This window comes from Nelumbo nucifera, chromosome 3, assembly GCF_055504915.1.
Source record: "Nelumbo nucifera cultivar China Antique chromosome 3, China Antique-T2T, whole genome shotgun sequence".
Lineage (NCBI taxonomy): Eukaryota > Viridiplantae > Streptophyta > Magnoliopsida > Proteales > Nelumbonaceae > Nelumbo > Nelumbo nucifera.
Window position 1 is genome coordinate 78,869,047 of NC_142651.1, and position 11,778 is coordinate 78,880,824.

The following is an 11,778-nucleotide window of genomic DNA, read 5'->3' on the forward strand; positions in this document are numbered from 1 at the left end:
GCACACCATCCGGCAGTGCACTGCGGAGCAGTCATAGGCAGCAGCACGCACGGCAAGCCGCACAGCAGCACGCACCGCCTGGCAGCAGTGCGCACCGCACGCACCGCGCACCCACCCAGCACCGCACGGCAGCGGCACCATGGCGCGCAACACACACCGCACGAACTGCACGACAGCACGCACCGCGCACACGCCCGGCACCGCACGACAGTGGCACCATGAGCCGCGCACACGCACCCGGCAGCAGCAGCAGAGCGGGGTCCACACGACAGCTCATAGGGGTGGGCCCACCCTTATCTGGACACGTCAAGCCAACTCGCCGCCAACCTACCTTATCCTTATCTTATCCCTTATCTCTTATCTTTATCTAATCTTATCTTTATCTTTATCTTAAGTAAGAGTGAGTTACCATTAGGAGTAGGTAATTAGGAGTTTGAGTTCAAATTGGAGTTTGAGTTTAATTAGGAATTCCCTTTTGTAATCTCCTATTTAAGGAACTACAAATTGAAATAAAGGCATTCAGTTTTCCAGCCAAGAAAATAGTGAGGAGAGTTCGGGTGGTTCTTGGACAAATCACCCCAAGGGAGAGTTCGGGTGGTCTCTTGGACAAATCATCCATTCAGTTTCCGCAATAGGGTCTGCACGCAAGGGAAGGCGCAAGGGGAAGCAGGGCTTTCGCACCGTGGACCGGCCCGTGACGGGATCCTACGCACGGGGACCATAACAAATTAGTATCAGAGCCAAACGTCACGGGCGATATGGAGCAGCTGTCTTCTAAAGTCCACGAACTGGAACACCAACTTGCAGAAACCAGCATGGAGGTTCGTGAAGTCAGGGAAGACGTCCGAGAGATGCGACGCCTGCTGGAAGCATTCCTCTCCAACAAAGAAATGAGTTCGGAGGGAATCGCCAACACCAACAGACACTGTCTGGACTGGGCATTGGCATGCAGCGAACAACAGATCGTTGCCCCTACAGCTGCAGTTATTTCCAAGGATCAGCGCACGGAAGATGAAACTGTAAAGTTTCCTCCTTTGGCCGGGGACGATGTCACGAACATTATAATAGAACTCGCAGAATGCGCTCCTTTGACGGAGACAGGTGGGCTTGGCGATGTTGCTGGGGCTTTACCGAAGGCCTTGGCTCGACGTGGACATAAAGCTATGGTTGCGGCACCACAGTATGGTAACTATACAGAAATCCAAGAAACAGGAGTGTGCAAGAGATGTAAGGTGGAGGGGCAGGACATAGAGGTAATTTTCTTCCAAGCTTATACTGATGGCATAGATTTTGTGTTCATGGACAGCCCTATGTTTCGTAATATTGAGGAAAATATATATGGGGAAGGCCGAGAGGATATTTTAAAACGCATGGTCCTCTTCGGTAAGGCCGCCCTTGAGGTCCTCGACTATAAGCATACCCGATGCATTCTTATGATCCACAACATAGCACACCGGGGTTGTGGTCCAGTACGTGATTTCTGTTATGTGGATCTTCCACAAAACTACTTCAAACTATATGACCCAGGAGGTAGGGAACACTTCAATGGCCTTGCGGCTGGCCTGAGTGCAGCAGAGCGGGTGGTCACTGTAAGCCATGGTTACGCCTGGGAGCTGGAAACTAAAGAAGGTGGCGGGGGTCTGCATCAAATAGTCCAACGTTATGCACTGAGAGACGGGGCAGTCCCTGTTGTTCATACTGCTGGTGGACTAAGAAATAGCGTGCAGCCGTTTGATCCATTCGCAGAGTCCCAAGCCATGTATCCTGAACACGAGCTTGAGGACAAGCTCGTAGTCCGGGAGGGGTGTAATGTTATGGGCACACCATCCGGCAACGCACGGTAGGCCGCACAGCAGCAGGCACCGCCTGGCAGCGCCGCACAGTAGCACGCACCGATAGGCAACAGTGCGCACCGCTAGGCAGCAGTGCGCACCGCACGGCGGCACGCACCGCGCACCCACCCGGCATCGCACGGCAATGGCACCATGGCGCGCAGCACGCACCGCATGCACTGCACGATAGCACGCACCGCGCACACACCCGGCACCGCACGACAGCGACACCATGAGCCGCGCGCACGCACCCGGCAACAGCAGCAGAGCGGGGCCCACACGATAGCTCATAGGGGTGGGCCCACCCTTATCTGGACACATCAAGCCAACTCGCCGCCAGCCTACCTTATCCTTATCTTATCCCTTATCCCTTATCTTTATCTAATCTTATCTTTATCTTTATCTTAAGTAAGAGTGAGTTACCATTGGGAATAGATAATTAGGAGTTTGAATTCAAATTGGAGTTTGAGTTTAATTAGGAATTCCCTTCTGTAATCTCCTATTTAAGGAACTACGAATTGAAATAAAGGCATTCAGTTTTCCAGCCAAGAAAATAGTGAGGAGAGTTCGGGTAATCTCTTGGACAAATCACCCTAAGGGAGAGTTCGGATGGTCTCTTGGACAAATCACCCATTCGGTTTCCACAATAGGGCCTGCATGCAAGGGAAGGCGCAAGGGGAAGCAGGGCTTTCGCACTGTGACCGGCCCGTGACGGGATCCTATGTGCGGGGACCATAACAGGGTAGATCACATGGAGATTCAAATACACAAGGTCACCGGTGATTTGCAAGATATCAAACAATCACTGTTGGCAGTCATGGCACAATTGGAAAATAACGCATTAGCAGGAAATCTTGAAAATGAGAATGAAGAATCCAGCCGAGAAGTTGAAGGAAATAGGAGAGAACCCGGAGCATCTATGAGAATGGCCAAGCTCAACTTCCCCAACTACGCTGGTGACGACCCCATACCTTGGATTTTTCAAAGCTGAAAAGTTCTTTCAATCATAATACATCGAGCCATTACAGAGTCTCCATAGCCTCCTTCCATCTGCAACGAGAGGCCACACTGTGGTTCCAATGGTTCTGCAGGTCTCATCCTCAGGTCTCTTGGGCTGACTTTACGGAAGCCTTGTGCATAAGGTTTGGGCCAGTTGGCTTTGATAGCTACGTTGAAACCCTATAAAAGCTAAAGCAAACAGGCTCTGTGCGAGATTATCAGGTCGAATTTGAAAAATTGTCAACGAGGGTACACGGCTAGCCGGAGATTGCTCTTCTAGGATGTTTCATCGGCGGCTTGAAGGAAGAAATTAAAGTGGAGGTGAAGGCCCTCCAACCTCCGTCATTGCACGCAGCTTTCGGTCTCGCCAGAATTCAGGAAGAGAGACTGACTCGACTCAAGAAACTCAGGAAGCCCTGTCTTATGGCCTACCCAGGCTCAAATTGGACCCCACAGTTCAGTCCAGAAATCTCGAATGAACCAATCACCCACCGGCCTGTGTCTACTAGAAGGAATGGGTCGGCCCAGATGCAACCGCGTAGGAACCGGGGCAGGAACCGGGGCCTCTGCTACAACTGCGAAGAAAATTTTGGGTCGGGCCACAGGTGTAAAGCCCAACAGGTATTCATGCTCCAGACCGAAGAGATAAGAAAAGACCCAGACTTGAGTCATAGTTGCAAAACAAAACAAGGTGAGCCCGACCCACTAGAAATATCATTGCATGCTCTTACCGGAATAAAATCCCCACAAACCATGAGGGTTTTCGGGTCTATAAAAGGCCGTAGAGTTTCAGTCCTAATTGACAGTGGTAGCACCTTGAGCTTCATAACTCAGGTTGCTGCCAAACAAATGGGACATACTATAGAACACGTGGATCCATTCACGGTTCACGTAGCAGATGGTAACCAAATAAAGTGTGAAGGTATTTGTCGACAAATCACACTTAAAATATAGGAACAACTGTTCACAGTTGATTTACATCCTTTAATCTTCAGTGGGGCTGATACTGCACTAGGGTTTGGAGCCAACTGCACCCCAGCCAAATGGGTTGAAAACCATCATCAAAACGTGCCGGGATGAGGACCAAATAATCTTCATGAGAATAAGGGTGGAACCATCCAGCCCCGTACCCATTCTAGCGGAAGCCCAACAAGAATTACAAGAACTCCTTAAAAAGTATTCAGATATATTCCAAGAACCAAAAAGCCTACCACCCCCAAGGCCTGTTGATCACCGAATTGAGATAATTCCAGGTAAGCCCTCATCAAATGTAAGGCCATACCACTACCCAAGATTCTAGTGGGAATAAATGGAAAAAATTGTCCAAGAATTACTGGAGAAATAATTTATCCAGCCGAGTTCCAGTCCATATTCATCACCCATGTTACTAGTCAAAAAGGACGGAACGTGGAGATTTTGGGTGGATTACCACGCCCTAAATCAAATCACAGTTAAGGATCGTTTCCCCATTCCACTGATTGATGAGTTACTAGATGATCTACAAACAGCCATAGTATTCTCTAAACTCAACCTCAGATCGGGTTATCATCAAATAAGGATGTACCCAAGACAGCGTTTCGCACACATGACGGTCATTACAAATTCCTCTCTATGCTGCCCCATCAACATTTCAGGCCATCATGAAGGAGGTATTCCGACCATACTTACACCGCTTCATATTAGTCTTGTTTGACGATATTCTTGTGTTCAGCGCTAACTAGGTATCTCATTTAAAACACTTGTCTCTCACTTTGGGACTCTTGAGGCAACATCAATTGTTTGCAAAAGCATCCAAATGTGTTTTTGGAGAATCACAAGTACAATATTTGGGCCATGTGGTGAAGGCAGGACAGGTCATGGCGGATCCAGACAAGGCCAAAAGCATCCAAAATTGGCCACCACCAAAGTCTATCAAAACATTGCGCGCCTTCTTGGGCCTTATAGGACACTACTGGAGATTCATCCCTCATTATGGGTGGATAGCTACACCACTCACACAACTGCTGTGTAAAGATGCATTTCAATGGTCAGATGAAGCACAATTAGCATTCGAGAGGTTACAAAAAGCGGTTTCCACCCCACTAACGCTGTCACTACCAGATTTTTCTAAGCAATTTGTGCTGGAATATGACGCTTCAGGGTGTGGTATAGGTGCTGTACTAATACAAGAAGGCAAACCCATTGCTTATTTCAGCAAAGCTCTATCTCAGCATGCACAAGCCAAATCCACATATGAGAAAGGACTCATGGCAGTGGTGTTGGCTGTCCAAAAATGGAGAGCATATTTACAGGGACATCAGTTCATAATCCATACTGACCAAAAGAGGCTGAAGTACTTGTTGGAGCAGAAATTCCATACCCCGGTATAGCAGAAATGGGCCCATAAGCTCCTGGGCTACAACCATGTCATTGAGTGCAAGCTAGGCCCGGCCAATCGCGTAGTGGATGCCTTGTTGCGCATGCCTGAAATGGCCCAACTAGTAATATCTCAACCCAGCTATCCCTTGCTGGAGGAGCTCAAACAAAAGGCACAAAAGGACCCTACATGAAACCAAATTTTAGATAAGTGGGCCCAGGACCTAGGATCGACCTCAGGATATTCAGTTCAGGCCTCTACACTCTTCTACAAAGGTAGATTAGTCATTTTTGCTAATCTACTCACATACCAGAATTACTAGCATTGTTCCATAACTCTGTTATGGGAAGCCACTTAGGAATTTTTAAAACATACAAGAGAATTGCAGCCCATTATTTCTCGACAGGTACGAAGTGGACCATCAGAGACTTTGTTACCTCATGTCCTGTGTGCCAACAACAGAAATATGTGGCACAATCTCCTGCCGGCTTGTTACAGCCGTTACACATCCCTAATGAGATCTGGGATGAAGTTTCAATACTTTATCACAGGACTACCACCAAGGGCAAGTCAGTTCTGTTAGTGGTCGTTGAACGCCTCTCAAACTACAGCCATTTCATCCTTTAGTCATGATTTAATGTATCGATCGGGCGCATCACATCGTATCTTTTGAAAAAGATGTGATCCGAAACGTCTATTTCCAGGTATTTCAGAATCCTAATTTTTTTTAATAATAAAAAACATGTTCAAAGGTGACTGAAGCATTTATAATAGAAATTACAAGATTACATGGCACACCCAGGGCATTATATCCGACAGGGACCCAGCCTTCCTCAGCAACTTTTGTAAGGACTACTTGAAGCTGCAAGGAAGCAAACACAACACATCAACAAGTTACATCCACAATCCGATGGTCAAATGGAAGTAGTCAACTAATGCATTGAAACTTACGTTATTTTGCAAGTGAAAGGCCACGTCAATGGACTCAGTGGTTGTCGTGGGCAGAATCCTGGTACAATTCCTCTTTTAATGTATCATCAGCTGGAAACACACCATTCAAGGTTCTCTATGATAGGGAATCCCCAGCTATCCTACTATATGAAAAAGGGTCATCAGTCAATGCAGGAATAGATGAGTGCCTCACTCAGCGGGATGAAGTCATAAGTGACCTCAAGGTCCACTTGAAGCATGCTCAAGAATAGATGAAGAAAAACTATGGCAGGAAACATGGACCATTGGAATTTCAGGTTGATGATTTGGTGTACCTCTGATTACAATCATATTGACAGTCCTTGGTAGCTACAAGGTCCTACAATAAGCTGGCCCCCAAATACTATGGACCTTTTAAAGTGGTGCAGCGCATCGGCCCTATAGCATATAAACTAGAGCTACCACAGTCCTCCAAGATTCACCCAGTATTTCACATTTCATTTCTGAAGAAAGCAGTGGGTCAAAATCAACTACCATGCACCACCTTACCAGACTTCACAGAGGAAGGCAACATTCATTTACAACACAGGAAGATATTGGCATTCAGATGGGTGAAAAATGGTCTATCATTCTCTAGATAATCTCTAGTCAGTTGGATGGGGCTACCTATGGAAGAAGCCACATAAGAACCTTGTTCTGACCTAGCACTCCAATTCCCACAAATGAGCCTCGAGGACAAGGGCAATCTCAAGGAGGGGGGAGAAAGCCTCTCGGAGCTTCGGTAAGCGAGCAAAGCGAGGGGTTCTCCGAGAACCCCCTATTTGCTTATGTTGTCATTCATTCATTGCAATAAAATATCTTCTTAAAAGGCAATGAAAATTATAAAATCATTATTTTTTATGTGAAAAATAATAATTTTAGACCCTAATATAGGCTTGTTCGGGCTTGCCTCGAGGGGCATGCTACAAAGGCGACTCATAGAATTAAGAATGCAATATGTTTTACATCACATTAACTACTTGAAACAATGCAATTAAGGAAAAAAAAGAGATTGTGGGCTTTACATGCTTGAAAATGCTTTATATGTTTGCTTTTATTTTTAAATTTTCATTTGAATACATTTTGCATGTTATGTTTATGTATTTTAATTTTAGATAATAGGTTTTTTTAATCATTTATTTTAAAACTTAAGTTTATATTTTTATTAACATTATGTTTAATATTTTTTAAAATTTTTGCATTTTTTTTTGGAATTTTTTCACTTTTTTTATTTTTTAGCTTTTTTTTTTCGTAATTTTGCGCCTTTCTTAAAAAGGTAAGGGCCTCGCCTTGCGCCCTGCGCCTCAGGCACAAATTGGCCCTTGTTCTTTTTTTTGCGCCTTGCGCTTTTAAAAGACTAGTTGAGGCAGAACCTCAACATTTGGCATATGGGTTTTCTCTCTTGGTCTAGTTTATTTGCCAACATCATTTCTATTGGATTTTTCCTCTTATTCTATTGTCTATCAGTCATGTTCTAATCTCCTGGCATTTTTCCTATTTTTGTGTTTCTCTCGAATAATAAGGGATCAATATATAATTTTACTATTAGTGGTTATGAAGATTAATAAACTTGCACACAATATTACATGTTTTTTAACCAATAAAGATGAGGTGTTTAGCTTGCTCTAAAGTGTAATCTTCACATGTATATTAATGACTGAGTTCTTTACGGATTGAATGGACGTCTTCAACTAGTTCAGGACATGGAGGGATTGGCTGCTTTGGAATGTAAAACCCATCAAACTCAAGAAACGTGCATCTATGAAACTGTTGAAGCAGATTCATGCTCCTATAAGAAAAACTGGTCTCCACCATGAAAATTATCTTTCTGTCAAACTTCTATCTTTGAGTGCCAAAGTGTTGGCAGATATTGATTATGCCCGTACGATCTTTGATTGTTCTATGGGCACAGAGAATGTGTTCCTATGGACTGCCATGATAACAGCTTATTCAAGAAAGCAGTCTCAAGCTACAGTTGAAGCTATTCTGATATACAGGAAGATGCAGAGATATAAGATCGAACCGAACAGTTATATACAGTCATCTGTTCTCAAAGCATGTTCTATTTTGTCAGATGTTCAAGAAGGCAACCGGATTCATGTTCATACTGTTAAACTGGAACTGAATACCAACATCTATGTGCAAACAACGCTTATGGACATGTATGCCAAGCTTGGCTACATTGAAGCAGCTGTGCATTTGTTTGAAACTTCATGTGAGAGAAATCTTGTGATGTGTAATGTCATAATTATGTGCTATGGAAAAGCTGGAAATGTTGAAGCTGCCAGAGAAATCTTTGACAAAATGACTCAAAGGAGTTCAATTTCATGGACTTCCATGATCTCTAGTTACACTAATCATGGAAACATGCAAGTTGCACAGGAACTTTTTTTTTATCACATGTGTATGAGGGATGTGCCTTGTTGGAATGCATTGATTAGAGGTTATGCTCACTGTGGAGATGATGAAAGAGCTCTGCTACTTTTCAATGAGATGACACTGGAGAATGTGGAACCCAATCGGGTAATCATCATGGTTGTTATTATTTCAGCCTGTGGATGCATTGGAGCTTTGGAGAAAGGAAAAGAAAGACGTGAGTACATAAGAGACTAGTGGAATGGAAATGAATATCCACATGTTCAATGCTTTGACATGTATGCCAAATGTGGGAGTCTTGATGATGCTTATTGAGTGTTCTGTGAGATGCCCTGCAAGGATAAAGTGTTTTATAAGCGATGATTCCAGGTTTTGCTAACATGGGCATGCAGGAGATTTCCTGCAACTTTGTTCGGAGTTGTTAGTTGGTGGTTTGCAGCCAGATGCAGTCACCTTTTTGGGTAACTTAACTGCATGTAGCCAGCCATACTGGCCTGCTAGGTAAGGGTCATGAATGGTTGAGGCGAATGACCAGAGACTACAAAATAGAGCCTTCTTCGGTTGATCACCGTGCTTGCATGGTTATTCTCCTTGGCCATGCAGGATTTATTGAGGAGGCTTATCAATTGATAAATACAATGCAAGTGGAACCTCTGCTAGTGTCCGGGGGACCTTGCTTAGGGAATGCAAGACTTATTGCAATATTGAAATTGGTGAAATTGCCACCAGAAAGCTTTTCATAGTTGAGCCAGAGGATCCTGCATGCAAACTATGTGCTGTTGCCTAACATTTACGCTAGGGCCAATAGGTGGGATGATGTTGCAAAGGTTCGGCATTGGATGAGTAAAAGAGGAATAGCCAAAGCATCAGGATACAGTTGGATTGAGGTAGATAAATTTGTCCACAAATTCTTAGCAGGAGACACAAGTCATCCACAATACAAGCATATCCTCCAACATTGAGAAATTTGTCTTTGAGTAAATTTTATCCAAGCAGGAGTCTTGAACTCTGGATAAGGGAATTATATGCTTTTGTTATTTTAGATGATGATTATATCGGCTACGTTTAGGCTGCATAGATCCAGCAATGGATGGCCTTTGGGGCTTTGATTAGAAAGATCATTGTTGGGGATTGTGTATGCTGATTTGCAAGGATACACCCAAATGTGTAATGTTTTTCTCTTTTCTTTTTTCTTTTTCTCTTAATTACTTCCTAATTATTCATATATTGTAGAAAGAAGTTCTTTCTTCTTCACCCACATATAATATCCGAGGATTTTTTTTTAAACCCAACTTGATTCTACATTCATCTCAAAGTGGAACAAAATTTGAGTTTTTGGGTCACTGCAATGGAGAATGATATCTCTGGTGTAAGGAGCGGGCAGGCTGTCTGTTATTACAAGTCTTAAAAGTTGACAAAGGACATGTGGAGTACTTGCTTGTATTTAATTAAATTTATTAATCCTTTGCAGTTATTTAATGAAGTAATTTGAATACACAACCCTTCTATTGGGTTTAAGAAACTAAATTAACTCCCTTTTATCTGAATGTGTAAGCATATATCTATCTGGTAGATACATCTGGACATGTTTTCAGGCACTCTTGAGTTTTTAGAATTTGCTTTGTGCTAGTTTACTAGGGAAATCCAGTTTCTGAACTTTGTGTGCCAAACACCTATGTTGTTTTACATCTCCATGATACATGTGGAAAAGTTCATAATAGTGAACTATTTCAGGTTTTCCTAAAACACCATGTCAGACGTTACTTTTTTCATTGTTAGGGACCTACAAACATCATCATCCTTATTAAAATGGATTGCTTTTTCTTAGTGTCGAATATGTAGGGGTATTTCTATCTTTATACTTATGTTTATGTGCTGATGTGTAAGATTATGTTAGATTTAGTGTCCCTTACTTAAGTAGGGGTACATGTGTCTTTTCCACAATATAAGTAATATAAATCAATTCTGGCCGAATGGGAGAGTAATCTTTTTCTCTCATTTGAACTAGTTATTTCTCTCTTTTTCTTCTCTTCTCTTCCTCTTCTCTCTCTCTCTCTCTCTCTCTCTCTCTCTCTTCCTTCTTCTTGATTGTTATCAGCTTAATAGGATTCAAGGGCAGGCCGAATCCTAATATGGTATCTAAGCCAAATTGAGCAAATTAGACCTACCCAGAATTTTGTTCTCTGTGCACCCAATCTAGGGTTTTCTCTTGGTTTCTTCGCCATCTATTAGAGATAAGGGAAAGGGCTGAAAAGGAGTGGTCGCCCTCTTCCCTTAGAGGTTTCTATGCCTCCAGTTGTGTTGTTTGTGGTTGGTTATTGTGGTTCTAAGAAACCCTCCCCTAATCGATGAAGAGAAGAGGGTTGATTCGTGTGGTGCAGTGGATGTCTTGTGTGGTTTGGTTTTCGGGTGATTAGGTAAGAGATTTCTATGCAATTTCGTGTTGTGAATCAATTCATAAGTTTGTTTCAGATTGTATGGTGGGATTTCAGATTGTAGTGTGCTAGGGTTTATGTTTTCTTTCAGTATGATTCGAAAGGGGAGTGGTCCTCAAATAATTTGGTGAGTGTTCAGGTAGTCGTGGGATAGGGTTTCTGGTGTAAAGAGTGTAATTTTCAACAGTACTAAGTGTTGAAACTAGTGTGTTCAATGTGTGGTGTGGTCTAGTGTGCAATGTACCGAATTCAGCAATATCGGAATTCAACAATGGGAGACAGCAGTGATAGCAAGACTAATGTGATGGTCCCTACTAACTACCTGAATGTTCAAATGACCTCCATTAAACTGAATGGAGAAAATTATGTACCCTGGGCTAAATCTATAGAGGTTTTTTTTTTGGGCAAAGAAGAAGGTGAAACACATAAGGGAAGAAAAGCCCTCCATTGATTCTCATGAGTATGATGATTGGGAACAAGAAGATGCACAGATTATCGCATGGTTATGGAACAGTATGGAACCAAAGATTAGTGTAAATTTCATGTTTCTTGACACTCCTAAAAAAGTGTGGGATCATGCTAAGAAGTTGTATTCGGGTCAAGACAATACAACCAGAGTATATCAGCTGTATCAGGAATATTTTAATCTGCAACAGGGTAATCAGAATCTTGAGGAGTACTATGCTAGTATGAGAAACATTCATAATGAGTTGAATGTTTATAACCCCTTCATTTCTGATGTCAAAATTCAGCAACAACAGAGAAAACAATTTGATGTGACTCGATTTTTGGTGGGGCTGAAATCTAAGTA

At 43.0% G+C, this 11,778-nt stretch overlaps 1 pseudogene; it reads left to right on the plus strand.

The window, feature by feature from the left end:
- Positions 1-890: 890 nt before the first annotated feature.
- On the plus strand, positions 891-9,906 carry LOC148801390 (pentatricopeptide repeat-containing protein At1g08070, chloroplastic-like; annotated as a pseudogene).
- The last annotated feature ends 1,872 nt before the right edge of the window (positions 9,907-11,778 follow it).